The sequence below is a fragment of the Urocitellus parryii genome, chromosome 5 (assembly GCF_045843805.1).
Source record: "Urocitellus parryii isolate mUroPar1 chromosome 5, mUroPar1.hap1, whole genome shotgun sequence".
Taxonomy (NCBI): Eukaryota; Metazoa; Chordata; class Mammalia; order Rodentia; family Sciuridae; genus Urocitellus; species Urocitellus parryii.
The window spans coordinates 100061623-100087391 of record NC_135535.1 but is presented as its reverse complement, the minus strand read 5'-3'; the positions used below and the strand labels follow the sequence as shown (position 1 = coordinate 100087391).

Genomic DNA, 25769 nt, shown 5'->3' with positions numbered 1-25769 from the left:
TATATCTGACAAATAAAATAATAAATGGGCATTAAAGAAAATGGAGGAAACAAAAGGAAAATAAAATTATAATCACCTTTACCTCACTAATCAGTTAAGAAGTCATTAATTTGTGTTTTTTCTCTTTGTTACTTTTAATATGTATATACAAACTTGTTTATATGTGCAATATAAATAACAGTGATAAAGCATTCTACACTCTGATTTTTATACTGCTTTGAAAAATGATTTTTAGGTGCCCAATATATAACTTAGATTCCTGCCCATAATAGACACCTGTGGTTCCACATACCATCCCTGTGGCTCCCCAGAACTTTTCAGAATTACTTTTAGGGAGTACTAGGGATTTAAACCAGTGCCTTGAGCTTGCTGAGCAAGTGCCCTCAGCCCTTTTTTAATTTTTTACTTCTTGCATATGTGTTTCTCTTGCCTCTGCCATCTGCAGTGACAGAGGAGTGCCATTATGCCCAGCAAGAATTTTTTTGTATGTGCTAGAACCATTTTAATATAATTATATGTATCTGCCAAATCCAGGAAGAAAAGGTTTATGCATATATAACTTCCAGTTAACATCTGCAAGCATAAACAACAATGATCTCAGTTTAAAAATTAATCAGGGTCAGAGCAATTGACCAATGTCTCTTTACTGCTAGGCTTACCAACAGTAAAATACAGATGAATTAATGTCCTTTATTTCTCTTCTCTCACTCTCCTTGTCCAGACATTTTGTCGTAAAGTTTCAGTGCAGCTCATGTCCAGCCAAAAATCATCTTTTAAAATCAGTACTCAGTTGCTCTGAATTTTGCTTATAATTATAACCCATTTAATCATGAAGAACTCCTGGAGGGGTGGAGTTCAAGGTTGCATACAATAACAGGAGATCACAGTTTTGAAATTTAGCACAGATTAAAAACCACAGATGTACCATTTATATAAGACACACACTGATTGTCTCTTAAACTACATATTGACTACTTATGAACATTATTTTTTAAATAAAGTAGTGCATCTAGGACAATCAGTCGCACAATTCACACAGCCCTGAAGTTTTTCAGTGCCAACTACCAGTTGGACATGAAACGTGAATGAGTTGAGACACTGTTCATTCCTGAGATTCAACCAAAGATTGGCTAAAACATTGGATCACCTCTGCTTATGAAGGCTAGGACCTTCCCTCCCTTCCCTCACAACTTGTTGTGTGATTTTTATTTCTTGGTTGTGTTTGGTTGCACATGGCTGAAATGCATTTGATAGGTCACTTGGTAAATCAGGAAAACCAATGATCCACAACTATGAGAGGATCTTAAGCAGATTGGTTTGTCCATTTCAGGTTGCTGGTTGTTAGGCCCCTTTAAGGTCCTTCATTTTTCCTTCTATGTCTCCTGGAACTTTCATCAGAGGAGTCTGAGCATCATCCCATCTAACTCTTTTTACCAATGCCTGGCTAAAACTGGAACGTCCAGCCCAGCATATTTAAAAATCACCCACAAAAAGAGGTTCTGTAGGTCTTCACAAAACCTGGAATTTCCATGAGGATGTCTGATCTTTATAATCCAAGCAGTCAGCATTGAAGTTAAGCTTCCAGGAGGCAGTTTGGTCCTTATAATCCAAGCAATCAGTGGTTGAGTTAAAACCCAGCTTGTAGCTCCATATTCCTGGGTGGAAAGAGAAGCTGGGGACTGATTGAGATGGCTGGTAACTGCATTGGTACCCATGGGACTCAGTGTGGTCCCTGGTCCAGGAAGCTGGTGATGCATAGGGGTCAAAGAAGATCCACAGTCCATGCCCTCAAAGTAGGAAGTTGAGCCAGCATATCCTTGCCTATAACCTGAAGCCTGAGTATAGGTCATGGGATAGGACCTCTGCATGAAGGAAGAGGAGGTGGACAAGGGATCTGACAATGGGGAGATGGAAGCTGGGCTCCAGATAGACACTGGAGCATTGCTGCTGGCAATGGTAGGGACTGAGGTGCTAGAGGGGGGAGTGAACTGGCCACTTGTTCCACTCTCTGAACTCACTTCCCCAGCTGGAGATGTCTTCTTTTTGGCAGGTGTCACTTTATTTTGACCTCCATTCTGTTGTTGCTGCTGCTGTTGGTGGTACTTTGCTCTTGGATTCTTAAACCATACCTGCACCCTGGATTTGGGCAAGTTGATTTTCAGCGCCACTTCTTCCTGCATGAAGATGGCTGGGTACCGGGTCTTGGCAAACAGCGCTTCCAGGACTTCTAGTTGAGCTCAGGGGAATGTCGTCCTCTCCCGCAGCTGTTTCTGGGGCGTGGCTGCGGGATTGGAAGCCCAGGACCCTTTAGGGTGGGGGAGCAGTTTCTCAGTCACAGGGGTTTCCGCGGGTCCTCCGACTATCCCACCTTCCCCCCTGGTCTCCCCTCCTCCTCCCAATGCTCTCCCCTCTGCTTCCAGGGCCTGGGCTCCTGAGACTCAGGACATACTGTCCTTTTAAGAGTAGCACCCAATTCTGAAATGCAGCAAGAATTTTTAAAATTAGGGATATTGGTGGGGGAATATTAATTAGTGGTTTTTATAGTGCTATAATTAAATCCAGGGTCTCAAGCACGCTAAACAGGTACTCTCCCTGAGCTCCTTCCCCATTCCCATTTTATTTTTATTTTGAGACAAGGTCTTGCTAAATGGTCCAGGCTGGCCTCCAACTTGCCTTTCTGGTGCCTCACCCCCAAAATAGCTAGTATAGAGATGTAGCTCAGTGGTACAGCACCCCTGGGTTTAATCCAAGCAACACACTCACACACACACACACACACACACACCAAGAGAAAAATTTTTTAACATTAAATTTTGGCAAAATCTAAACATAGGATCATATTCAGAAGCACCAATGACCATTCTTTCTTAAACAGTATTATAGGGAAGGTAATCCTGTTATTTGATTGTTTGTTTGTTTCTTTGTTTCAGTAGAGGAGATTGAATCCAGGGGTACTTTATTACTGAGCTGCATCTCCAGCCTTTTTTTTTTCTTTTCTCTTGAGACAGGTTCTGACTGAGTTGGCCAAGCTGACCTTGAACTTGAGATTCTCTTGCCTCAGCTTCCTGAGGAATTGGTAGGACAGGTATGTGCCACCATGTATAGCATTACTGCTACTTACTAAACCCATTAAGTTGTTTTTTTTTTTTTTCCTCCTGTACCAGGGATTGAACCAGTGGTGCTCGACCACTGAGCTGCATTCCCAGCTCATTTTTTTTTTTAATTTTTTTAATTTGAGAAAGGCTCTCAATATGTTGCTTAGGGTTTCACTAAGTTGCTGAGTCTGGCTTTGATATTTTGATCCTCCTATCTCGAAAACTGCTGGGATTACAGAAGTGCACAACCAAGCTCAGCTAAACCCACTAGTTGTGTTTTATTTCAACAAAATTTTTATTTATTACTTCAGATATCTTTAATATCCAGATGTGAGTGTATTTGGTACTGGAGTTTAAACCCAGGGGGTTTTCACCAGTGCTCTACATCCCACCCCTTTTCATTTTCTATCTTGAGATAGGATCTCCCTAAGTTGCTTAGGGCTTCACTGAATTGCTCAGGCTGGCCTCAAACTTATGATCTTCCTGCCTCAACCTCCGAGTTGCTGGGATTACAGAGTAGTACTTATGCACCCAGCTCAAACATATTGTTTTTTAGCAAGTCAAAGTTTATTTCCTCCTTCATGAGGAATCTAATAAGGAGATAATAGTCTGTGCCTCTCACAGTGGCCTAGGAAATAAGAAGTTTCCATAAGGAATTACTATCTAGGGTTTCCCCATGCAGTACTGGTCATTATTGACTGCTGCTGGCCTTTCCTTTCCTTTTTCCTTTTTCTTCTTTTTTTTTTTGTGAATCTGGGGATTGAACTCAGGTTCTCACTCTCACACATGCTAGGGAAATACTCTCTACTGAGTTACTCACCCAGATTTCCATATATATAAATATATATATATACACACACACACACACACACATATGTATTCATTAAAATGTCATGTTTTATTAGCTGATATAAAATAAATTTAGGACATGATGATTTGGAGGTATTTTCCCAGAAATACCATTAGCAGAAACAATACATCATGTATCTGAGAAGCAAGCCATAAATAAATTGACCTGAGACTGTTTGTACATCAGTCGCAGGCATCAAGGTCCATCTTCCTGGCTGGGTGTTCATTATCTGAGAAGCACTGAAAAGTGACAAGGAGAGTCCTTCTAGCAGAGGCATGTAGTTTCCTTTGCTTTCTAGTGGCTTTCAATTTCTTCATTAGTCAGTATAAAATGTGAGACCACTATTTTTTTCATTTTTTTTGTTTTAATTTGTTATATATGACAGCAGAATGCATTACAATTCACATTACACATATAGAGCACAAATTTTCATATCTCTGATTGTACACAAAGTAGAGTCACACCATTCGTGTTTTCATATATGACTTAGGGTAATGATGTCCATCTCATTCCCCCATCATTTCTACCCCCATGCCCCCTCCCTTCCTCTCCCTCTTCTTTTCCCCTTTGCCCTATCTAGAGTTCATCTAGTCCTCCTATGCCCATCACCACCACATTATGAATCAGCATCCTTAATCAGAGAAAGCATTCAACATTTGTTTTTTGGGGGATTGGCTAACTTCACTTAGAATTATATTCTCTATCTCCATCCATTTACCTGCAAATGCCATGATTATATTCTTTTTTAATGCTGAATAATATTCCATTGTGTATATATACCACATTTTCTTTATCCATTTCATTCATCTACTGAAGGGCATCTAGGTTGGTTCCACAGTTTAGCTATTGTGAATTGTGCTGCTATAAACATTGATGTGGCTGTGTTCCTGTAGTATGCTGTTTTTAAGTCCTTTATTATAGACGGAGGAGAGGGATAGCTGGGTCAAATGGTGGTTCCATTCCCAGATTTCCAAGAAATCTCCATACTGCTTTCCATATTGGCTGCACCAATTTGCAGTCCCACCAGCAAGTATAAGTGTGCCTTTTCCTCCACATCCTTGCAAACACCTATTGTTGTTTGTATTCTTAATAGCTGCCATTCTGACTGGAGTGAGATGAAATCTTAGAGAAGTTTTGATTTGCATTCTTCTAATTGTTAGAGATGTTGAATATGTTTTCATTATTTGTTCATTGATTGTATATCACCTTCTGAGAAGTGTCTGTTCATGTCCTTGGCCCATTTATTGATTATTATTTGTTTTTAGTTTTTTTTTTGGTGTTAAGATTTTTGAGTTCTTTATATATCCTAGGGATTAGTGCTATATCTGACATGCATGTAGTAAAAATTTGTTCCCAAATTGTAGGCTTTCTATTTACGTCTCTGACTGTATCTTTTGCTGAGAAGAAGCTTTTTCGTTTGAATCTATTCCATTTATTGATTCTTGATATTAATTCTTGTGCTATAGGACTCTTATTAAGGAAGTTGGGGCCTAATCTGACATAATGGAGATTTCAGCCTACTTTTTCTTCAGTAGCTCAGGTCCGTCATAGTGAAATCATTCTGGACAATGAGTAGGTGCATTCTTTGAAGAGAGAGTGTCAGGGAAGCCCATAAGCGTGTAGGGCTCTGGTCAAAGCTTCCCAGGGAGAAGTAGAGTGTAAAGCACACTATAGAAGTTTCACTGGTACACCTGACTTTATTTTTATTTTTCTGTAATGTGGATTGAACCTACGATGCTTAACCACTGAGCAACATCCCCAGCCATTTTTATTTTTATGTTTTTAAATTTTGAGACAGGCTATCACTAAGATGCTTAGTGCTGGCTAATTTTCTGAGGCTAGCTTTGTACTCGCGATCCTTCTGCCTCAACCTCCAGAGTGAGTCAGTGTGATTACAGGCAGGCATGTGCCAGTACACTGGGTTGACTTTTTTTTTTTTTTTTTGAGAAGGGGTCTAGCCATGTTGCCCAGGATGATCTCAATCTCCTGCCTCAGCTTCTCAAGTAGCAGGAATATAGTCATGCACCACTGCACCAGGCTGTTCTAGAGGCCAGCCACTTCTATCTCCAGAGTTAATGCCACCTTCCGAGGAGAATTGGAAAGGATACTGGTTTTATACTCAGGGCCCATGGTCACATTTCCAGGAAAGACAAAGGGGTCAGGTTCTAGAGTCAGGCTTTTGATCACTACAGGGTCCTTACCTTGGTTACAGTTATCCCAGTAAAAGGTAATGATTCAGACAGACAATTTCAAAGACCCAGGATCCCAGAGAAGGGGGCCCAGGGCACTCAGGATCAGGTCCCTGTAGGGATACCTTTCAAAGGATGCATTAGCACTGGCAAAATTTTTCATCTATTAACATATTATTCATATAGTTTTAAAGTCTGATTCTATCAACTCTGTTCCAGGATTTTATTTCATTTTCTGTTTTAAATGAGATCTTGTCTTTTCTTTTTTTTCTTCTCTCTACTTAAAGGATAGAAACCAGGGGCTCAAGTATGTTAGGCAAGCACACTACACTGAGCTACATCTCTGGCCCTTTTTCTTTTGAGAAAGGGTATTACTAAGTTCCCAGGGGTTGACCTCCAGCTTCTGAACCTCATGCCATTCACTCAAGTTGGTGCTTGCTCCACTGTGCCCAGCTAGATCTTATCAAATTTTTTAGTACCAGGAATTGAATCTAGGGGTGCTTAAACACTGAGCTACACCTCCAGATATATATATATACTATTGTTAATATTTATGTGTACATATGATATATCAATATATTTACACATTAGATAATGTTTCAATCAGGTAATATTCAACATGTCTATTTCTTTAACATTTATCATTTCTTTATGATGAAAACATTCAAACTCCATTCTTCCAGGTTTTTAAAATGTATAGCACATTATAATTATCTACAGTCTACTCAGCAGTGGCACACCAGAAATTGGCTTATTTCATTTAACATAATGACCTCCAAGTTCTAACCATGTTGAAAAAGGACAGAATTGCATTCTCCCTCATAGATGAAGAATAGTCTATGGCATATTTATACCAATTTTTTTTACTTATTCATCACTTGATGTACACTTAGGTTCATTTCTTAGCTATTTCTTAGCTATTTTTGAATAGTGCTGTGTTAACATGTGAATGCAGATATCTCTTCACTGATCTTATTTCCTTCGGGTATATTCCTCAATGTGTAATAGCTAAATCTTAAAGTTTTTTTGTGGGTTTTATCCATCAACGAGCAAATATACTTTCTTCTCAGCAGCACATGTATCCTTCTCTTAAGTAGACCATTGATTATGCCACAAAAAAATCTTTTTTATTATTTTTCAGCTTTATTAAGGGTTAATAAAAAAACAAAAAATTATATTTATGGTATACAATATAATGTTTATATATATATATATATATATATATATTACAAAATTATTAAATCAACCTAATTAACGTATTCATCATCTCACATTTTTTTTTGTAGTGAGAATGTTTACAACCAACTCTCTTTTTTTTAAATCTTTTATTGATTTTATTTTTTTAAATACACGACAGCAGTGGAATGCATTACAATTCTTATTACACATATAGAACACAATTTTTCACATCTCTGTAATAAAGTATGTTCACACCAATTCATGCTTTTATACATGTACTTTGGTGGGTTTTTTTGCATTTCAATTCTTAATACACATATATACCATGATTTTTCATATCTCTGACAAAGCAACTCTTAGTAAATACAAAAAAAAATGTAGAGATACTACCCTGCATTCTATCAGACCACAATGGAATGAAATTAGAAATTATTGATAAAATAAAAAATAAAATCCACTCTATGCTATTTAATGAGCAGTAGGTTGCAAAAGATATCAAGGAGGAGATTCAAAAATTCTTAGAGGTAAATGAGAACACAGATACAACATATTCAAATCTTGGGACACTACGAAGGCAGTTCTAAGAGGAAAGTTCATTGCCCTGAGTTCATTCCTGAAAAGAAGAAAAAGGTCAATGAATAAATGACCTAACATTACATCTCAAAACCTTAGAAAAAGAAGAACAAATCAACCCCAAAAGCAAAAAAAAAAAAAAAAAATCAACCCCAAAAGATAGGAAATAATTAAAATCAGAGCTGAAATCAATGAAATTGAAACAAAAGAAACAATTAGAAAAATTGACAGAACAAAAAGTTGGTTCTTTGAAACAGAAGATTGATAAACCATTAGCCATGCTAACAAAGAGAAGGAGAGAGAAAACTCAAGTTACTAACATCCATGAGGGAAAAAGAAATATTATGATGGACACTACAGAAATACCAAAGATAATTAGAAATTATTTTGAAAATTGTACTTTAATAAAATAGAAAATATTGAAGGCATCAACAAATTTCTAGAGGCATATGATATGCCCAATTAAATCAGGATGATATACATGATTTAACCAGATCAATTTCAAGCAAGGAAATAGAGGATGCCATCAGAAGCTTACCAACCAAGAAAACCCAGGCAGGACCCATGGATACACAGCTGAGTTCTACAAGACCTTTAAAGAAGAACTAATACCAATACTTCTCAAACTATTTCATGAAATAAAAAAAGAGGGAAGACTTCCAAACACATTCTATGAGTCCAATATTATCCTGATTCCAAAACCAGACAAAGACACATCAAAGAAAGAAAACTAGTGAGAGGCATGTGCCACTGCAACAGGCTAGATCTTATCTCTTTAATGTACAGTTGTTTTCCATCTAATACCAGATATTATTCATAAAATCTTGAGACAGCATAACTCCCTACTTGACTTCCTTTCAAAGAGGAGACTAGAGGTTCCTGAAAAATAATACTTTAGCCAGGTAATTAAGGTCAGTGTAAACAGTAAGTTTACTTACATGTTGTAAGTAAGTTGTAAGCATGTTGTGCCCTTGGGCTGGGGACATATAGCTCAGTGGTAGAATGCTTGCCTGGTATGCATGAGGCCCTGATTTAATTACCAGTATCCAAAAAAAAAGGAAGCTGGGCTTAGTAATGCAGATCTGTAAGTCTAATTACAGGAGGCCAAGGCAGAAGGATTGTAAATTTGAGGCCAATCTCAGTGGTTTAGCAAGATCTTTAGCAACTTAGTGAAATCCTGTTCCAAAAAATAAAAAGGCATTTGGGGATGTAATTCAGTGGTAAAGTGCCCCTGGGTTCAATTTCCAATACAAGAAAAGAAAAAAAGAAATGATATGATAAAAATGCCACTTTTTGTGTTTTTTCTAACAAAAATCCATAATCAAACTGTCATGAGAAAAAAAAAAAGTCAAACAAATACCAAAAAGGGACATTCTGCAAAATTCATGACTAGCATTTCTCTATCAAGTTCATGCAAAAATAAAGGAGAAGGGATTCTAGCAGCTCAGGGTCTCCAATGCCAAGTGAATAGGAAGGCTGAGCCAAGAGGACCACAAGTCAGAGGACAGCATTAGGAATTTAGTGAGAACTTAAGCAATTCAGTGAAGCCCTGTCTCAAAAGTGAAAAGGTCTGGGATGTACTTTGTAGTAGAGTGCCCCTCAGTTCAATTTCCAGTATCAAACAAACAAACAAATGAAAAAGCAAAAACAAAAACAAAACACACATATACAGAGACACAAAATCCAAGAGAAATCTGAGAAACTCTTATAGGTCAGAGAAATCTAAGGAGATCTGATTATTAAATATACCCTGGTATCCTGGTTAAATTCTGGAACTGAAAATTACATTAGTTGAAAATTTTAAAAATCCAAATAAAATATGAACCTTAGTTAATAATAACATCTCAATGCTTGTTTATTAGTAGTGACAAATGGACCAAACTAATGTTATTAACCGGGGAAATTGGATCTGTTGTGTCTAGGAACTCCCCATGCTATCTTCTCAATTTTTCTGTAACTCTAAATTCATTCTGAAAACTTAAGTTTATTTTTTGAAAAAACAGAAATTCAACTTCTGCATTGTAGTGAGGAGTTGTTGGATAATCTGACCTTTTCCCAGAGATAATTTACTTTCAATTTGGCAGCTGGAGTTAAGGTAGATTAAGGCACATTTTTGCCTTAATACAGTCAGGGATTGGGTGGTTTTCAAAACCGCTTTTCAGGGCAATGGTAGAGTGCTTGCCTAGTATGCACCAGGCACTGGATTCCGTCCCTAGTACTGCACAACAACTAATTGCAAATTTTACAGAGGAACAAACTGCATTTTAGCCTGAGATAACAATCTATTTTCAGTTCCTCATTATTCCTAGGGCACTGGTGGGTTGGATCCTAAATCCCCTTGCTCTGGGACATCTTCTAAATCCCTGTTTTTGAATTTTGGTCTTTCTTGTCACTTTATGTGCAGATTCTCAGTCTTACAATCAAGGGGTTTTGTTTATTTGTTTTGGTACCAGGGATTGAGCCCAGTCGTGCTCAACCACTGAGTGACATCCTCAGCTTCTTAAAAAAAAAAAAAAATTGAGACAGGGTCTCATCTCAGTAAGTCACTTAGGGCCTCACTAAATTGCTGAGTCTGGCTTTGAACTCATGATCCTCCTGCTTCAACCTCCAGACTTGCTGGGATTACAGGTGTGGTCCACCACACCTTGCTGCTCTCTATGCTTTCAAATGGTTGTTTTTGTGTTTTACCCAGCTTCAATAGTTGGTCTCAGCAGAGGATTGATCTGACACTAGCTATTTAGCCACAGTCCAAACTGGAAGTATCTGCTTCTTATTTTGAGTGTGCCTTTCATATCCTGATTGATTGAACAATTTTAACAACAGGATTTCCATTAGTCCTGGTGCTGCTTCTTAGGATCAGACAATAAAATAAATTTAGTAGTGGCATTTTAAAAATCAGATAAAAAGTCACATAGATAATAAAATAATAAAGAACTAGTTAGGGAGTAAATCTAGAAAATCAAGAAGAATACTACTGACACATCTCACATTATACTATGGGAAGGTAAAATACTAGTTAGCATGTTCCAAAGTAATCCCCAAAGTGCTGGCAGGAAGTGCTAACACTGGATCTAACACAGATGTATCTTTTTTCTTTAAAAATGATGATGATGATGATGATGATGATGATGATGATTGTTCTCAGAACTGAATCTGGAGCATGCTAGGCAAGTGCCCCATCACTGAGTAACATCCCCAGTCCTTTTTAAATTTCATTTGAGTCAGGGGCTCATTAAGTTTCCCAAATGACTTCAAATTTGGTGTGGTACTGTCTCAGCCTCCCAAGTCACTGGGATTATAGGCTTGTGTCACTGTGCCTGACTACCTGTGAGAGTTGCCCTCTTAATTCTCAGCATTATTTATGTTATGATACTGGCAACATGTCTTAGTCTATTATTTATTGATCCATTTTGACAAAAAGAGATGTGAGTTAATTTGCTAATTAATTTTTAATATCTGTCAATTTGGAACCACTGATAATTTAAGGGCCTTCTTTAGGGCAAGAAATGCATGCTGGGAAAAAAGGAAGGGGGAATAATTCATCTTTTTTTTTTTCTTTTTTCCAATACTGGGGACTGAACCCAAGGGCACTTTACCAAGGAATCACATCCCTATCCCTGTTTTTATTTCTATATTGAGACAGGGTCTTGCTAAATTAGTTGCCCAGGCTGGCCTCAGATTTGTGATCCTTTTGCCTCAGTCTCCTGGGTTGATAGGCAGAGTACCACTGCACCTGACTGTGGGAAGCCATTCTAGCACGTGATTTGAGTTACCTCCCTAGCTGGGTGAGAGGCACTTAGACACAGCTATGTCAGAGCCTTCCCCACCCTGTCCCAGGTGCGAGGGCTTGTCCATGTGGGGGAGTGCCTGACCAGTGACCCCAAGAGCAATCACTGACCCTGACCTTGGAATGCTGCCCCTCTTGACCTTCATTGGATGGAATTTTCCCTTGAGTTTTTGTTTCCCAATAAAAACGCAGTCCTTGGCATGTTCCCTCTCTCTTGTTTAACCTCCCACCGCATTAGGTGGCTGGAGGCAGGAGCTAGGAGAAGCCGTCTCTGAGCTGGGCAATAAAGGTAATGAGAATTATGTCTCTTTAAGTTACAACTCACTAGTTAATTTTTATGCTTCGAACCTCTATTATGAAGCTAGCGTGCTGGTCGAGTGGCTGACCTGATTAATATTTCAGCTTTGGCGGTCATGAGCAAAAATATTAAAAAATAGTAGTATGGGGTCCAGGGGTATATTTCAGTGGTAGAGCACTTGCCCAGCATGCATGAGACCCTGGGTTCCATTATCAACACCAACACACACACACACACACACACACACACACCTGTATTAATGATAAAATTTACACAAAACAGCACTGCTTCAAGAAAGAAACAGGACTTTTCCTCAACATGTTTCCCTTCTTGAGGGGTGACACCTATTCTCCATATCTAAAAAATACACCCCATGAGAAAGTGTACTCAGCTAGGTTAGTTGAGCCAGACAGGGAAGGCTTAGAATCTAGTCTGTCATGTTTCCTCACAGATAACAGTAGCTTCATCTGAGTCTCCTATATTAATCTTATGTTTTCTCTGTTCTGAAATCAACTCTCCCTTTCTGTATCTTCCATTCAGACTGAAAAAATGGGTTTTGTTGTTGTTGTTGTTACTGTCATTTGTTTGTTTGCAGTGCTGGGCATGGAACTCATTGCCTCCCATGTTCAAACAATTCCTCCAACAGTGAGCTGTATCCACACCCAAGATGCATACTTTTATCAAGATTGATACCAGTTTGTGAAATTCTGAGTTGGAAGCAGCAACAGAGTGTATGGCATGGCTGCCCGCTTCCAGGTCTTGGGACTGCACATGTGGCTGGGATGGCTCCTGTTGATCAGCCAGGAGGTGGTGCTGTGGGTGGTGATGGAGGAGGCAGACCACCTCCAGGATAGGTCTGGGACTCTTCCACCCTCTTGGACAGCTCTTGGCTTCCCTTAAGGACTATGGGATGGGTGTATATGTGAACTCGCTCCACCCCTCTGACCTTTATCTTGATTGGCTCCTGTGCAGTATACAAGCTGTGTGTACTTCCTTATGAAACGAGATCCTGCTTCCACTCATCTCCCTTGTGCATCTGATTGCCCTCCCATGAGGGAGGGCTGGGTGCAGGCCGCCAGCCAACCTTTACCTCTCTTGGCTTGTCCTGGTCGGGCCTGCTTTCCCATCTTCTCCTGCCTGTCAGGAGGAGGGAGGGGGCTAAAAACCCCGACAACAGAGACTGCTGAATAAAAGAGAAAGGAAAGGAGAGAAATAACAGCATTCCAGAGTGAACTATCACCAGACACTAAGAGAGAATAGGCTAATGGTAATACTTGGAGCTTAGCTAAGTAAGAGCATGAATTAACTGTTTTTTTTCAAGAATACATAGCACTTTTGTGGGTATTTGCCTTTTATCAGATTATAGCTCCTTCCCTGGTCAACATTAACCAATTCACATATAATGGAAACAGTGAAAAACAGGCAGTCTAATACACCCAGTATCCAAGACACCCCTGTGTTTCCTAGAGGAGTAGTTTGCAGTGTTGGGGATTCAAGTGAGGTCCTCCACATAACAGGAAAGTGCTCTACCACTAAGCCACATCCCCAGCCCCAAGATAGTTCTTTTTTTTTTATGAGGATCAAACCCAGGGACATTTATAGCCACTGAGCCACATCCCCAGCACAATTTAATTTTATTTAGAGACTGGGTCTTGCTAAGTTGATTATGGCCTCACTAAATTGCTGAGGCTGGCTTTGAACTTTTTATCCTCCTGCCTCAGCCTCCTGAGCTGCTGGGATTACAAGCATGTGCCACCATGCCCAGCTCCCAAGATAGTTCTTAAGAAAGATCCAGACAAGTGAAACTAGTGTTTGCTTTCCTTTTGCAGAGTTTCAAAGGAACTTACCTTCAAAATCAAAAGATACCATTAATAAATCTTTACTAAAATATGAGATAATAGATGTTATTATTATCCCATTAGTATATGCATTTGAGACTCATGATGTTTTACAATAAAATTTTATTTTCAGTAGGACAAACATACAGAATTGTATCTACAGGCAGTTTTTGGGTGCAGAGGTCTGTATGTCCTCCTGCACTTTGTGAAAAACAACATATTGCATGAATGAAAAATTTATCAGCTAATGAATAATATTACTGTGTTTGAACTTGGTTATTTTGTAAATGTAGATTTTTTTTTTTTTCTGTAGTACTGGGAATTGAATTCAGGTGCGTTTTACCACTGAGATACAATTCCAGCCCTTTTTGTGTTGTTTTGAGACAGGTCTCACCAAGTTGCCAAGTCTTGCCTGCAACTTGTGATCCTCCTCTCTCAGCCACTGGAGTTCCCGGAATATTAGGTGTTTGCCACAGCATCTGGCTTGGAAATATTTTTTAATGATGTAAGATTTGAATTTTTCTGTTCACTTTCTTGACATGTGGTGCTGTGGTAGGAATGTGCCCCTGCTGAAATTAATATGTTGAAATCCTTACTCTCAAGGTGATGATCAGGAGGTGGGGCCTTTAAAAGTTGGTTAGCTCACAAGGGTTCCCCCACATCATTGAACTCAGTGCTCTAACTAAAAGACTCAAGCCAGGTGCCATGGAACATGCTTATAATCACAAATATTAGGGAATCTGAGGAATTAAGAAGGCTAAGGCAGCAGGATTACAGGTCTGAGGCCAGCCTGGGTAAATTAGCAACACTCTATCTCAAAATAAAGTAAAAGTAAAAATGGGCTGGAGATGTGGTTCAGTGGTAGAGTGCTTGCTTCATATATGAAGGTCTGGGGTTCCATCTCCAGGACACCCACCCAAAATGAGATCTTGAGAGGGCTGAGAGTACAGCTCAGTGGTAAAGCACTTGCCTTGCATGCATAAGGCCCTGGGTTAATCCCCAGGATTTAAAAAAAAAAACAAAAACAAACAAAACAAAGTTTAAAAATAAAAACAGAAACCCAGAGAGCTAGCTTGTCCCTTCCACCATGTGAAGACACAGTGAGAAGACACCATACATTAACAGAAAACTGTAGCCAACCTGCTGGTACTTTGATCCTGAACTTTCTAGCCCCCTGAACTATCAGAAATAAATTTCTGTTTTTATAATATCCCGTTTACCCTATTCTATTATAGCAGCACAAATCGACAGACGTTGGCTTTTCTTCTACTTTTCTGGACATTTTTCTTTTTCATTTTTCCAGAAATTATAATGTTTTATTCATATGATATCATTAGCAATGGTTTTTATCTTTTAAAAAATGTTTACTTGTTTTGCAATTGTTTTAAATAGGAAATTGTGAAAGGTTTTAACAAAGTCAACAGGTAAATTTCATTAGCAATTCAATTAGAATGACAGAAAGTTTATAGAATTAAATTTGAGAAAAGTGCTGTGTTTATTGAGTATTCCCACCTAGGAGATGCTACATCATTCCTTTTAATAAGATCATGTTTATCCTGTGAGTAAAGTTTGGTGATTTACTGCATGTTACTTTTTCTTTTTTTTTTTTTTTTTGTTTTTTTTGTTTTAGGCATTCTTTAATTCCTTCAGCAAAAACAAATGTTTTTTTTTTTTTAATTTTATTTTTTTTTTATTGTTGGTCGTTCAAAACATTACATAGTTCTTAATACATCATATTTCACAGTTTGATTCAAGTGGGTTATGAACTCCCAATTTTACCCCGTATACAGATTGCTGTATCACATCAGTTACCCTTCCATTGATTGACATATTGCCTTTCTAGTGTCTGATGTATTCTGCTGTCTGTCTTATTCTCTACTATCCCCCCTCCCCTCCCCTCCCCTCCCCTTTTCTCTCTCTACCCCTTCTACTGTAAAGCATTTCTTCCATTTGTATTATCTTGTCTTACCCCTCCTTTCCTCTTATATGTCATTTTGTATAACCCTGAGGATCGCCTTCCATTTCCATGCGATTTCCCTTCTCACTTCCTTTCCCTCCCACCTCTCACCCCTGTTATTGTAAATCTTCTTTCTCAAGCTCTTCGTCCCTACCCTGTCCTTGTTTCCTCCCCTTATATCAAAGGAGTCATTTGGTATTTGTTTTTTAAAGATTGACTAGAGGAACTAACACCAATACTTTTCAAGCTATTTCAGGAAATAGAAAAAGAGGGAGAACTTCCAAATTCATTCTACGAGGCCAACATCACCCTGATTCCGAAACCAGACAAAGACACTTCAAAGAAAGAAAACTACAGACAAATATCTCTAATGAACCTTGACGCAAAAATCCTCAATAAAATTCTGGCGAATTGGATTCAAATACATATCAAAAAAATTATACACCATGATCAAGTAGGATTCATCCCTGGGATGCAAGGCTGGTTCAATATATGGAAATCAATAAATGTTATTCACCACATCAATAGACTTAAAAATAAGAACCATATGATCATCTCCATAGATGCAGAAAAAGCATTCGACAAAGTACAGCATCCCTTTATGTTCAAAACTCTAGAAAAATTAGGGATAACTGGATCATACCTCAACATTGTAAAAGCAATCTATGATAAGCCACAGGCCAGCATCATTCTGAATGGAGAAAAATTGAAGGCATTCCCTCTAAGATCTGGTACAAGACAGGGATGCCCTCTCTCACCACTTCTGATCAACATAGTCCTCGAAACACTGGCCAGAGCAATTAGACAGACGAAAGAAATTAAAGGCATAAAAATAGGAAAAGAAGAACTTAAATTATCACTATTTGCAGATGATATGATTCTATACCTAGCAGACCCAAAAGGGTCCACAAAGAAGCTATTAGAGCTAATAAATGAATTCAGCAAAGTGGCAGGATATAAGATCAACACGCATAAATCAAAGGCATTCCTGTATATCAGCAACAAACCCTCTGAAACGGAAATGAGGACAACTACTCCATTCACAATATCCCCCCAAAAAATAAAATACTTGGGAATCAACCTAACAAAAGAGGTGAAAGATTTATACAATGAAAATTACAAAACCCTAAAGAAAGATATAGAAGAAGACCTTAGAAGATGGAAAAATATACCCTGCTCATGGACAGGCAGAACTAACATCATCAAAATGGCATGTTACCTTTTTTTGTGAAGTTTATGGTTAGGTGTGGTTTATGATTTCAGTTACTATAAAATGAGTACTAATTACAATATAATTGTGGCTCTAGACTAGAATGTCAACAAAACAGTGATACAGTTACCTCACTCGTCCCTTATTGTTATAATAATTTTATTAATTTCCTTAGAATTTTGAAATTTTATTAGAGTTCAGCTATGTCATTTTTTGGAGGATTTCAATGAAATGTTTTGAATGTCATATTCTTTCATTGAGATATTTAGCTGGTAGAAGTGTAGTTTATATACAACAAACTACACCCCATTTAAGCGTCAAGTTCAGTCTTGACAAACGTCTACAACTATGTAGCCATTGGTCCAGGAAAGACAGAATGTATTTAACGCCATTAAATGCATTCATGCTCATTCTAATCAATGATCCCCAAAGGCATCTGCTGTTCTGATTTTTCTGACCATGGATTAGTTTTGCTTGTTCCTGAATTTTACACTCATACACCATTTTGTATCTGGCTTCTTCTGCTCAGCAAAGTGTCACATTTTTTATATTTATCCATGTTGCTGCACATGGTGATTGTTTGTTTGGTTGGGTTTTTAAAATTTTTTTAAATTTTGATTTGTTATCTATGACAACAGAATGCATTATAATTCATATTACACATATACAGCACAAATTTTCACATCTCTGATTATATACAAAGTAGAGCAGTATGGAGAATACTTGGAAAATTGGGAATGGAACCACCATTTGACCCAGCTATCCCACTCCTTGGTCTATACACAAAGGACTTTAAAAAACAGCATACTACAGGGACACAGCCACCTCAATGTGTATAGCGGCACAATTCACAATAGCTAAACTGTGGAACCAACCTAGATGCCCTTCAGTATATGAATAGATAAAGAAAATGTGGTACATATACACAATGGAATATTATTCAGGATTAAGAGAGAATAAAATCATGACATTTGCAAGTAAATGGATGAAGCTTGAGATTATAATGCTAAGTGAAATTAGCCAATCCCAAAAAACCAAATGCCAAATGCTGGAATGATTTCTCTAATCTAAGTATGCTGATACATATTATGCTAGGGGTGGGAATGGGAAGATTAGAAGAACTCTAGATAGGGCAAAGGGAAAAGGGGAGTGAGGGTAAGGGCAAGGGTATACAGGTAGGAAAGATGGTGGAATGCAATGGTCATCATTACTCTAAGTACGTGTAAAAGACATAAGGGATGTTTTCTGGACATTTTTATGTGTCCCCTTTGTAGTCTCATCCTCTACAAACAATACACTCAAAAACCTTAATACTGAAAATTCTCTTCTCAGTGTGCACTCCAGCACAGACTCTGTGCCCAGCAACCCATTGTGTGTTCTCTGTCATGAAAGGAAGCCCAGTCATCTGCTCATGCATTCAGAGACTTGGAAGTTGTCCTAGAAACCTTATTCTCTCCAATCTTCCCTTTCCAATCTGTCACCAAATCCTGTGGATTTAACCTCATAAACAACTCTTGAATTGGTCTACATCTTCCCACCTCTGGTTCAGGCTCTGGGAACTTTGGCAAAGAATGGTAAAATCCTCCTCATTGCCCTCTTCACATCTAGTCTTGCCTCTCTTCAACAAATTCTCTCCATTTAAGCCAGAGACAATTCAAAAGAAAGCCTGATCCTGTCACCTCCTTGCCCTGGTGCCTGTAATGGTTCTCACCTCTATTGGATAAACTCTAATCTCACTTTACACTGCAGAGTCTCCTGCTAACTTCTCCTCTGACCATGGTTTAGCATTTACACCACCTTTCAAGATGTGGAACAACCTAAAACACTAAGGGCTGTTGTTCTAATTGACCTTCTTTCTTGGTAGAATGTTGCAAAGGTAGCAATATTCGCAAGGAAATCCATTTTTCTGAATGCGTAAGCAGTAATAGATTGGGAGTGGGGTACTTTTTACATTTTGGTTGTTCTTATTATTTGTGGGTTTTTTTAAATTAGAGATTGAACCAAGGGTGCTTTATCACGGAGTTACATTCCAGATCTTTATTTTGGGACAGGATCTCACAAAATTGCTAAGGGCCTCCATGAAGTTGCTGAGGTTGACCTTGAACTTGTGATCCTCCTTCCTCAGCCTCCAGATTCATTAGGATTACAGGCTTACACCATTGCACCTTATTTTATTGTTTATCTTAATCAGAATAGTTTTACATATTGCCAACAGTAATTTTATGTCTTAGGAATATAAGTTCAAAGTAGTAAACTTCATTTATTTTTTTTACTTTATTCTATTCTATTTGTTTATTTAACTGGTTATTTGTTTTTGTGATTCTCAGGATCAAGTTCACCCTGCTAGGCAAATGCTCTCCCACTGAGGTCCATTCCCAGCTCAGCAGTATAATTTTGATTTTTATCTGAAAGTCACTTAAAATAAGCAGAGACTCATTTTTGAGATTGTCTCTGAAAGCAAGTTTTAAATGAGATTAATATATACAAATATCAAAGTTTCAAGACCCAATAAGGGGAATACTATTTATATGTTTTCCACAACAGAATTACTGGGTTAAAAGTGATTTTCATAGGAATTAATGGCAACACTGTAACCTGTTTTTATAATTAGCCTCATTTTATCACATAGATTTTTTTCACATGAACTGTAAATGATATATTTATTTGACATTTTAATATGGAGACCTTATTTTCATTCTTTATACTAATATAACTTAAAGTGCATTTATTAGTATTACTGTACTATATAAACAAATGATAACCATTATTTTAAAGATTTGTCATGTAACTTTTTTCTTAATAAATGTGGTCCTGCCCACAGGCCTCTCTTTTTATCCTAATATAATTTGGGTCACTGTGTAACTCATGCTGTTGTTGTGGGTGTTTTCCCATCTCAAAGATGGAGACAGTGATGAGATACCCAAACAATTCAGCCTGTGTGGAGTAGCCAGACCAGTGCCTGATAAGCACCTGATGGATATCAGGTATCCTTGTGCGGACATTAATATTAACAGTAATATGTAAAACTCCACATATTTTCTTTCATATAAATTTTATCTCATTTGGGGTCTATTATATGTTCTTCATTCAAAACAGGACTTAAGTATAAATTTATAATTATAAATTTTAAAAATTGGATATAATTTTTTCCTTTTTGAAATATGAAAAATACAGGGTTTATTTTTTTATTTTTTTTATTTTTAGAGAGAGTGAGAGAGAGAGAGAGAGAGAGAGAGAGAGAGAGAGAGAATTTTTAATATTTATTTTTTAGTTCTCAGCGGACACAACATCTTTGTTGGTATGTGGTGCTGAGGATCGAATCCGGGCCGCACGCATGCCAGGCCAGCGCGCTACCGCTGAGCCACATCTCCAGCCCCAAAATACAGGGTTTAGATAGTTATTTTCTTACTCTTTGTTAAAGATTTTAGTTTTAGTTATATCATTTTGTTGTTGTTGTTGTTTGTTTGTTTGTACCTAGATTCTCAAATAATGTTAAAGAAATTACCCATCTTAGGAATTATTAAACCATTTATAGTCCTCTAAGTATCTAAACTAGCTGTTCATAATGGCACAAGCTTGTAATCTCAGCTACTCAGGAGGCTGAGGCAGGAATTTGAAAAGTCCAGGCCAGCCCGGACAATATATATCTGTGTGTGTGTGTGTGTGTGTGTGTGTGTGTGTGTGTGTATGTGTATGTATTTTTATTAGTGCATTATAGTTATGGTATGATTCATTTTAATATACTCATACATGCATAAAACATAATTTGCTCCATTTCAATCCCTTGTATTTCTCCTTTCTTTTTCTACCTCTCCCCTGCTGATCTCCTTCCTCTACTTTATTGGTCTCCCTTCTATTAATTTATTGTTGTTCTAATTGGTGCAGCATAAAGATATGCATAAACTTGGGATTCATTGTGATACATTCATATCTGCACATAGCATATTTGCTCAATTTCATTCTGCAGTTCCTCCTCTCTCCTATTCCTCTTCTCTCCCCCACAGTCCCTTTCCTCTGCTTTACTGTTCTCCCTTCTATTTTCATGAGATCCCTCTACTTTAAAATAATTTCTTATTTTTCTTCAGCTTCCACATATGAGAAAAAAAAATTTGGTTGGCCTTTGCTTTTCTGAATCTGGCTTATTTCGCTTAGCATGATGTTCTCCAGTTCTATCCATTTACCAGCAAATCACATAATTTCATTCTTTTTATGGATGAGTAAATCTTCATTGTTTACCTATACCATATTTTCTTTATCCATTTATGTGTTGGCACCTGGGCTGGTCCTATAACTTCATCTTAGGCAATTTAGTAAGCTCATATCTCAAAATAAAATAAAAAAGGCTGGGGATACAATTCAGTAATAAGCATTTACTTCCCAAGTAAGAGGCCCTGGGTTCCATAAACAGAAACCAACAATAATTTAAAAATGTATAAGTGTGGGCTGGGGATATAGCTCAGTTGGTAGATTGCTTGCCTCACATGCACAAGGCCCTGGGTTGAATCCCCAGCATTGCCAAAAAAAAAAAATTATAAGTTATTCAGAGTACTAATAAAGTAACATAATTAATGCTATAATAAATTCAACTTTCAGCTCAGTGTGGTGGCACATCCCTGTAATTCCAGATACTTGGGAGGTTGAGATAGCAGGGTCACAATTTTGAGGCCATCCTGGGCAAGTTAGACTCTATTTAAAAATAAAATTAAAATGTCTGAAATGAAATTATAGGGTAGAGCACTTACCTATACAAACATGGTTTGGGGTTAAAATTCCAGTGCTGGAAGATGGAGAAGAAGAAGAAGAAGAAGAAGGAGGAGGAGGAGGGGGGGGACAAAACAGAAAGACTTTAGATTATTTCATTTGTTTAATTTTTCCCCCAGAATGAGAATTGAGTGCAATAAAGTCTAGTGTTTTCTCAGCTCCATTTCTTACTTCCTCCTTCATTCAGAACCTCACTAATCCTTTATTCTTATTTTCATACTAAGATTCTTGTCTAGAGTTGTAGTTCAATGTAATTTTTATTTTTCTTTTTTTGCAGTGCTGGGGATAGAACTGAGGGGCTCTTGCATCCAGGCAAATACTCTATCACTAAATTGAACCCCACCACAGTGACAGGTCATCCTCCTAGTGTATGTGAGGTCCTGGGTTCACTAACCAACTCAGTAAGGGAAAAAAAATATTTATACATTTATATTTTCTAAGTGCTCAAGTTAATATTATTCTGGGTTATTTTACAAGATCATTCATGGAGTTATGATGGCTTGTGCTTCCAGTGCCTTTCACAGACAAACTATTTTAGCTGTGAAATGATTCGGGTCAGGCAAACTATGATGCGAACTCATAACATGACTATGTTAGTGTCTCACTCTTTGAGCTACTGGCCTTTTTTTTTTTCTTACTGAACTAGACCTCACTTCAGCATAAATATAATTTCTGAACTGGTAGGTAGGCACAGGAATAAAAGATATGCTGGGCAAGAACATGACCCTACCACAAAGGTCAGTTGTAATCCACACTCTTCTGCTTCAGTTAGGGTTCCAGTAGTACCTTGGTATCTTCCAATAGCTTGAATATCAAAACTTGAGGATGCTCAAACCCCTTATATTAAAAATGGTGTACTATTTTCATATAACCTACCCATCCTCCTGCAGACCTTGTGTGTGTGTGTGTGTGTGTGCATGTGTGTGCACACACCCACCTGCTCATGTGCTGGGAGTCCAACCCAGGATTAACCTCACACACATGAGGCAAGTGCTCCACCACTGAGCTATAACCCAGCCTTAGCTTTATAGCTTTACATGTTCAAGACTCCCTCAATATTTAACCATATATAAGCTTAATTTGAAATTCTTTAAGATAGAATCTGTGTTTTTCTAACTTTTGTTGTTCTGTCATAGGCTCCCTTACTTTTGGGTGACTTGGAGGAGGGGTTCCCAGGATTTAAAGTTCCTAGTACATTGACCCAGGAGCTCTGCTTATTTCAATCATGAAGGACCCCTTAATATTTTTTAAGTCTTTTATAGAAAAATCTCTGACTGACCAATAAACACTTGGGTTCCCCCCACCCAGCAAGTTGTACATGTCCCAATGTCACCATTTCCTGCCAAGAAGAAAAGCACTTCATCCTTTATGTTTTAGGACAACATCAAGTGAGGACTGGAACTATCTCCCTGCTTTTTGCTGCTGTATATTAAAAATCTACCTGCATAGAGGAGGGAGAGAGTAGCATCTGTGGCTTATCATGGTTTAATTATATTTTAAGTCTATAACCGCTCTTCTATTAACAGTACTCCAAACTATTTCATTACCTTTGTAATAAGGCTTTAATTGCACTCAGTAAAAATGCATATTTCAATCCATATGTTTTTCCCTCTTCAGATAGTATTGATATATTTTGATTCCCTAAGAACTTTTAATTTTTAAAGTCCTCAGAGCAAGAAATGTATAATATACATAACACATATGGCTGTGTGTATGTTTGTATATGTATGATTTTCGTGATTGAACCTGGGGGTACTCTACCACTAAGATTTTTCCCATTCCTTTTTATTTTTATTTTTTGGTATCAGGGATTGAACTCGGGAGTAGTTAACCACTGGGCTCATCCCCAACCTGTTTTAATATTTTATTTAGAGACAGTGTCTCACTAAGTTACTTACAGCCTCCCAAGTTGCTAAGACTCACTTTGAACTTGTGATCCTCCTCTCAGGCTCCTGAGCTGCTGGTATTACAAGTGGCAATAAGGCAAGCCCTATTTATCTTGCTAAGCCTTTAGATTTATAGCAGCAAACTACCATGCCTGGTTTCTCTTGCTATCTTTTAAAAACTTGTTAGATAAATAAAAATGTCATGTCTTTTATTTCTAAACTCAGAATTAATGCCTTATCCTTTTTTTGTGGAGCTGTTTTAAAAGAATACAGGTCCTTATACAGGCTAAGCAAGTATTCTACCATTAAGCTACAGCCCCAGTCCTAACCATTTTCTTTTTAAATTAACAGTGTCCCTGGACATTTATCTATTTTATTAGATATTTTAAAGAACCAATTTAGTTCTGTAATGAATTTTCTTATTGTGTTGATTTCCCATTGCATTGATTTCTTTGTTTTGGATAGTACTGGAGATTAAACCCAGGGCCTGGAGTATACTAGTCAAGGACTCTCTCTACCTCTGAGTGACACAGGAAAGGAGTCACTCTTTAAAAAAATATAAATAAATAAATAAATAAATAGACTTACTCTGTAGAAAAAGTTTCTTCCTCTATTATTCATAGGAGGAAGAATCTGTCAACACATAATCATACTTTTAAAACATACAGTTTGCATTCCCCTTTTCTTAAATTTATTTCTTCATAGAAGATTTGAAAAATAAAAATAATCAAGAAATTTTTTACTGAATAAATAAAACTCCAACCACATGAAATGAATTTCCAGGAGTATTTTCTTTCTTTCCAGCCTTTTAAGGTTTTCTCTCAGTGTGTGCGGTAAATGATGCATTCATAGTTACGTATATTTTAGAGCCATCTTGGAAATCATTAATAAATGCTGACATTCCATCAGGAAATCATAAGCATCATGCAGAAGTTTCCAAACATCAGTTACACTGGAATCACCTGAAGAACTTCTAAAAATAGACTGCTGCCCCCTATATCCCAGAGTTTCTGACTCAGTAGTCCTGGGGTATAGTGCAAGAATCCTGTGTCTGAAAATTCCCTAGTGACTTATTCTACTGACCCAGGGACCAATTACAGAACCACTGATCTGTATCATCCAGCTCTGAGCAATCAGGTGGGTTCCAGAGCCAAGCAGAAGTATGCAATTGTCCTCACAGTCTAATAAGAAATCTATTTTGCACTCAAGTTAGTAACTTGTTTTTCCTGTTACTAAAGCAGGGAATTTTTTCATTAAAGTATATGAGGAGCTTTCATCAGTGGATGAAGTTTCTTTTTTTAAATTAATTTTATTTTTAAAATACATGACAGTGGAATGCATCACAATTCTTACTATACATATATAACATGATTTTTCGATCTCTGCTTACATATAAAGTATGTTCACATCAATTCATGTCTTTATATATGTACTTTGGATAATGATGCCCATCATATTCTTCCATCATTGCTAACCCCCTGCCCCCTCCCTTCTCCTCCCACCCCTCTTCCCTATCTAAGTTCAACTATTCCTCCCATGCTCCCCCTCCCTACCCCATTATGAGTCAGTCACCTTATATCACAGAAAACATTTGCCATTTGTTTTGGGGGAATTGGCTAACTTCACTTAGCATTATCTTCTCCAATTGCAACCATTTACCTACAAATGCCATGGTTTTATTCCCTTTTATTGCTGAATAATATTCCATTGTGTATATATGCCACATTTTTTTATCCATTCATCTACTGAAGGGCATCTAGGTTGGTTCCATAGTTTTAGCTATTATGAATTGTGCTGCTATAAATATTGATGTGGCTGTGTTATTATAGTATGCTATTTTTAAGTCTTTTGGATATAGACTGAGGAGAGGGATAGCTGGGTCAAATGGTGGTTCCATTCCCAGATTTCCAAGGAATCTCCATACTGCTTTCCATATTGGCTGCACCAATTTGCAGTCCCACCAGCAGTGTATGAGTGTGCCTTTTCCCCCACATCCTAGCCAACACTTATTGTTGTGTCTTCATAATAGCTGCCTTTCTGACTGGAATGAGATGGTATCCTAGAGTAGTTTTGATTTGTATTTCTCTAATTGCTAGAGATGCTGAGCATTTTTTAATACATTTGTTGATTGATTGAATATTCTCTT

General features: G+C 37.6%; 1 pseudogene; it reads right to left on the bottom strand.

Moving 5' to 3' along the window:
• Positions 1 to 1509: 1509 nt before the first annotated feature.
• Positions 1510 to 13098, bottom strand: LOC144255018 (homeobox protein OTX2 pseudogene; annotated as a pseudogene).
• Between the last annotated feature and the right edge of the window lie 12671 nt (positions 13099 to 25769).